Source organism: Ranitomeya variabilis, chromosome 4, assembly GCF_051348905.1.
Source record: "Ranitomeya variabilis isolate aRanVar5 chromosome 4, aRanVar5.hap1, whole genome shotgun sequence".
Lineage (NCBI taxonomy): Eukaryota > Metazoa > Chordata > Amphibia > Anura > Dendrobatidae > Ranitomeya > Ranitomeya variabilis.
In genome coordinates, this window is record NC_135235.1 from 344260606 (window position 1) to 344266979 (window position 6374).

The following is a 6374-nucleotide window of genomic DNA, read 5'->3' on the forward strand; positions in this document are numbered from 1 at the left end:
GGGATTGGGAGTCTTATCCAAAACCTGGGTCGATATGTGGATAAGATCTTAAGACCTTTTGTTATCTCTTTGAGTTCATATTTAAGGGACACAACGGACCTTCTCCTAAAGTTAGAAAGCATTGTGCTGGATGATGATATGATCTTGTGCTCCATTGACGTGGAAGCCCTATATTCTTCTATCCCTCACGACAAAGGGATCATGGCTGTGGACTATTACCTTAGGACACGGGGCAGACAAAACACCGATCACAATAAGTTCGTTTTGCAAGCACTGGAATTCTGTCTCACAAGGAATTATTTTATGTTTGACAATGAGTACTTCCGCCAGCTCAGGGGCACGGCTATGGGGAGCGCTTGTGCTCCTTCGTATGCGAACCTGCTCCTGGGCTGGTGGGAGGAAAATGTCGTCTTTAGTGAAGTCATGTCTATGATCGAGGACAATATTGTCCTGTGGCTAAGATACATAGACGACATATTTGTAATATGGAGAGGTAATGACGAGGCGAGTTTTGGTACTTTTGTTACAGGCCTGAATACTAATGATCTTGGCCTACATTTCACCTATGAGACAAGTACCTCTAGTCTCCCTTTCCTAGATGTCTTAATTAAAAGAGGGAGGGAAGGAGAGTTGATAACTAATACATACAGAAAACCCACGGCATCCAATTCCCTCCTGAGATGGGAGTCGAACCATCCAGCCCCACTCAGGAGGGGTATCCCAAAAGGACAATATCTTCGGATAAGAAGAAATTGCTCTGACCAGAGGGAATACAAAGAGCAAGCGAAAGATTTGAGGAAACGGTTTGTCGATCGGGGTTATCCTGATCAGGTTCTCAGAGAGGCCTATAAATTTGCATCACAGAGAAACAGAAGGGACCTTCTCAATCCGTCTGCACAAAAGAATGATAAAAATGATGGGACCATCAGGTTTATCACTAAATATACCAACGGTGCAAAAGACCTGAGAGAGATCATACAGCGCCATTGGTCCATTCTGCAGATGGATGATGATCTAAAAAATGTGATCACCCCCTCCCCCAAATCACATTTAGGAGGGGTAGATCTATTAAAGACAGGATATTCCACAGCCATTTCGTCCCCCCCAGTCCCACTAATCGTACCTGGCTAGATACAAAAACCAAAGGATGCTACAGATGTGGCAGCTGTAAATACTGCAATGCAATTAGCCAAGGGAAAAATGTAGTTAGCAATGTAACGGGGAGAACCCTTGAAATATATCACTTCATCAATTGCAAATCTAAAGGAGTGATATATAAGATGACATGTAAATGCGGCATGGAGTACATAGGGAAGACCACCAGGGAATTGAGAAGAAGAGTAGGTGAACATCACAGAGACACCATCAATCATAGGGATACTCCTGTGGCTACCCATATCAACAATATGCATAATGGGGATTTGAAGATGATCAGTTTTATGGGGATTGATAAGGTGCCCAGAGCACAAAGAGGGGGAAACTGGGATAGAAGTATCCTACAACGAAAAACAAAATAGATTTTCTGCCTACAAACTCTAAGTCCGAAAGGATTAAATGAACAACTTACCTTTTCTTCCTTCTTATAAGTGTAGTTAATAACAGGGACTGATAGCAGGGTCAGCCGTCGACGAGTGGGGGCGCCACTGCATAGGTCTAGGGTGCCAACCTCCGCGTTAGGCAGGGCACAGGATAGAGGAGGGTTTCTAGAGACTAAGACATGTAGGGTCACCCTTTTCTATCACTTCCCATATAACTTGGAGAGGTCCTTTGTGTCATAAACAATAAACATTTTTTTGGAATAATAATAATGATCTTTATGTATTGGAGGTCTCTCTCTATAGCTGCTATACCTATCAGACACTAATATGTGTATTACAAAAATCGGATTTTACACTTGTATTTTATCCATGATATAGGGTTGGAATGTGATGGATGTAAAAACTATATTAAAAACCTGCACATGCCCTCATAAGGCACTTATGGGATGGGATACATTCTATCCATAGTTCGGTACAATTGCCTGTGGCATCGAAGCACCTTCTGAGTAGATAGAGCTAAATATGATGCGATATATAACAGGCGGTCTGTAGCGAACGGAGATGTTCGCGGACAGGAAGTGACGCGGGTGGCCCATATGAGCCGCTTGCGTTCTAGCATCTAAGTGCGGTGTAGCCGTAATAGAGCTTGCGCACTGTTTTCCGGAATTGACGCTTGCGGTTCAGGGTGAATACCGCTTGCGTCTCAGTGACCGAGTGCGACGTGTCCACGCTGTGACATGCGCACTGTATCCCGGAAATGCCGATCTTTGGCGTTCACATCATGGCGGCAATCCATTTGAATATCTATATAAGGCAGGTAGCTAGGAGAGCTCTGCAGCTCCGCTCATTTTTGGTAATGTCATGATCCCCTGATGAATCATGGAGAGGAAACGCGTCGGGAGACATTGGGAGAGGAGAGGACCCGCGCAGTAATGCTATATGGACACTGCCGGTGATACCCAGATGAGTATATGATTTGCGCATAACCAGGTTTCTCCACTGTCAGAACCCTTGCTGCACATGTTGGCATTGATGTATTCACATAGATACAGTAGGAGTAAATATGCGTGTCTGAGATGTGACGGATGGTACATCTCAAAGAAATATATGAGCAAACTGATCTATGCCACTAGATGCTAGACACTATGAGTACCATGTGGGATCAATAATGGTGAATGATCCCTGATACGGTTGTTGTAAAGGTAAAGAAATGTATTCCTACTAGCAAAACGCAGAATAATTGGAATAACAACAATGTGCTAGATACCATGACCACAAACGGGTAGCTATATTTGTATACCTCTGTACCTAATAGAGTACTCTACGTGAAACCTTTGAAGAGCATTCTAACCAGAGTGTACTATATAACAGAGCACCCTGGTGACAAGGTTGATAAGGTGATTTTTTCTAGCGATTTAAAAGTGGTATGGTCACCTATACTGCCTCTTTTTAAAGTGTTTTTTTCTGCACTATACACTATTTTTTCACGGTCACGTTCACCTTTGGGTAATTGTTTTTAAATATTAATAAAAGTTATGTTTTAATAGTAATTTGATATTTGTTGCTATATTACATCACTAGCCATCACCCTATCCTATTCCTCTTGTGGAGCGGTCATCCCAGAGGACATAAGAGCCCATTCAACCAGAGTAGTGGCATCGTCCTGGGCGGAGAGAGACGGCGCTTCAATAGACCAGATATGTAGATCCACCACTTGGTCTTCTCCCTCTACATTCTTTAAACATTACCGCCAAGATTTGACCTCTTCTTCAGATCTCACCTTTGGGAAAAGGGTTCTAGAGGCAGTGGTCCCCCCATAATGTACAATCTTTGTAAATCTCTCCATGGTGCCATCATGGGGGAAAGAGAAAATCGTAGTTACTTACCGATAACGGTATTTCTCTGATCCCATGACGGCACCCATACATTCCCTCCCTTCACGCACAGGTTTGCACACTAGAGTTAGTTAGTCATTAGCACTTAGTCACGCGATGCCTCTATTAAGTTTATATTGAATAATTTTGTATAACCATTTGAGTTGCAGCAGAAAGTTCTGTATAATGCTCTGTAAACCAACTGATGTGGGAGAGAGGTACCGCCTTTTTACCGTTATCGGTAAGTAACTATTAGTTTTTCCACAAAAAATTTCTTTAGCCTCAATTTTTTTTCATTTTCATAGGGCAACAGGATAAAATGAATCCTAAAATTTGTTGGGCAATTTCTCCTGAGTACACTGATACCTCATATGTGGTCATAAACCACTGTTTGGGTGGACGGCAGGGCTCGGAAGGGAAGGAGCGTCATTTGACTTTTTAAATGAAAAATTAGCTCCAATCGTTAGCAGACAGAATGTCGCGTATGGAAAATATGTAGTGTATGTTAGGTTGGTGTGTGGTGTGGTGCAGTATAGTGTACGTCAGGTTGGTGTAGTATACACCACACACACAATCCTGACATACACCACACACCAACCTGACATACAGTAGAGACCAAAAGTTTGGACACACCTTCTCATTTAAAGATTTTTCTATATTTTCATGACTATGAAAATTGTACATTCACACTGAAGGCATCAAAACTATGAAGTAAACCATGTAGAATTATAAACTTAACAAAAAAGTGTGAAACAACTGAAAATATGTCTTATATTCTAGGTTCCTCATAGTAGCCACCTTTTGCTTTCATGACTGCTTTGCACACTCTAGGCATTTTCTTGATGAGCTTCAAAAGGTAGTCACCGGAAATGGTTTTCACTTCACAGGTGTGCCCTGTCAGGTTTAATAAGTGGGTTTTATTGCCTTATAAATGGTGTTGGGACCATCAGTTGTGTTGAGCAGAAGTCTGGTGGATACACAGCTGATAGTCCTACTAAATAGACTGATTGAATTTGTATTATGGCAAGAAAAAAGCAGCTAAGTAAAGAAAAATGAGTGGCCATCATTACTTTAAGAAATGAAGGTCAGTCAGTCCGAAAAATTGGGAAAACTTTGAAAGTGTCCCCAAGTGCAGTTGCAAAAACCATCAAGCGCTGCAAAGAAACTGGCTCACATGAGGACCGCCCCAGGAAAGGAACACCAAGAGACACCTCTGCCTCTGAGGATAAGTTTATCCAAGTCACCAGCCTCAGAAATCACAGGTTAACAGCAGCTCAGATTAGAGACCAGGTCAATGCCACACAGAGTTTTAGCAGCAGACACATCTCTACAACAACTGTTAAGAGGAGACTTTGCGCAGCAGGCCTTCATGGTAAAATAGCTGCTAGGAAACCACTGCTAAGGACAGGCAACAAGCAGAAGAGACTTGTTTGGGCTAAAGAACAAAAGGAATGGACATTAAACCAGTGGAAATCTGTGCTTTGGTCTGATAAGTCCAAATTTGAGATCTTTGGTTCCAACCACTGTGTCTTTGTGCAACGCAAAAAAGTTGAACGGATGGACTCTAAATGCCTGGTTTCCACCATGAAGCATGGAGGAGGAGGTGAGATGGTGTGGGGGTGCTTTGCTGGTGACACTGTTGGGGATTTATTCAAAATTTAAGGCATACTAAACCAGCCTGGCTACCACAGCATCTTGCAGCGGCATTCTATTCAATCCAGTTTGCATTTAGTTGGACCATCATTTATTTTTCAACAGGACAATGACCCCAAACACACCTCCAGGCTGTGTAAGGGCTATTTGACCGAGAAGGAGAGTGATGGGGTGCTACGCCAGATGACCTGGCCTCCACAGTCACCAGACCTGAGCCCAATCGAGATGGTTTGAGGGTGAGCTGGACCACAGAGTGAAGGAAAAAGGGCCAACAAGTGCTAAGCATCTCTGGGGACTCCTTCAAGATTGTTGGAAGACCAATTCTGGTGACTACCTCTTGAAGCTCATCAAGAGAATGCCAAGAGTGTGCAAAGCAGTCATCAAAGCAAAAGGTGGCTACTTTGAAAAACCTAGAATATAAGACATGTTTTCAGTTGTTTCACACTTTTTTGTTAAGTATATAATTCCACATGTGTTAATTCATAGTTTTGATGCCTTCAGTGTGAATTTACAATTTTCATAGTCATGAAAATACAGAAAAATCTTTAAATGAGAAGGTGTGTCCAAACTTTTGGTCTGTACTATACATTACATCAGGTTGGTGTGTGTGGTGTGGTGTAGTGTATGTCAGGTTGGTGATTGTGGTGTAGTGTACGTCAGATTGGTGTGTGGTGTGGTGTAGCGTACGTCATGTTGGTGTGTGTGGTGTAGTATACACCACACACACACCAACCTGACGTACACTATGCCACACCACACACCAACCTGACCTACACTACGCCACAGACACCAACCTGATACACTTCGTCAGGTTGATATGTGTGGTGTAGTGTATGCCAGGTTGGTGTGTGGTGTATTGTACGTCAGGTTGGTGTGTGTGTGTGGTGTTGTGTATGCCAGGCTGGTGTGGGTGAATTCTGTAGGGGAATGTCAGGATGTGTTTAGTCCATGGACGTGTGATGAATTCTGAAGCATTCCTTCAAACACAGTCCAGGTTTGTCATGACATGTTTCACATTGGATGCGAGTTTCCCTTCTTATCCCCCTTTTATAGCATACCCGGCACCTTTTTCTTCCCTTATGGGGAAAATGCTGCCCTGGTACCATATGGGAAACTTGAGTTCCAGGTGTGCTTGGGCCCGCTCCTTCCTCGTCTCCAAACATCAGGGCCTTTATCACCGCCTCCTGGAACTGAAGGATGGTGTTGTTGGTCTGGCCTGCACATCGTGATAGCACATATGCGTTATACAGTGCCATTTGTACAATGTGCACAGACAGTTTTTTATACCACACCTTCGCCTTCCACATGG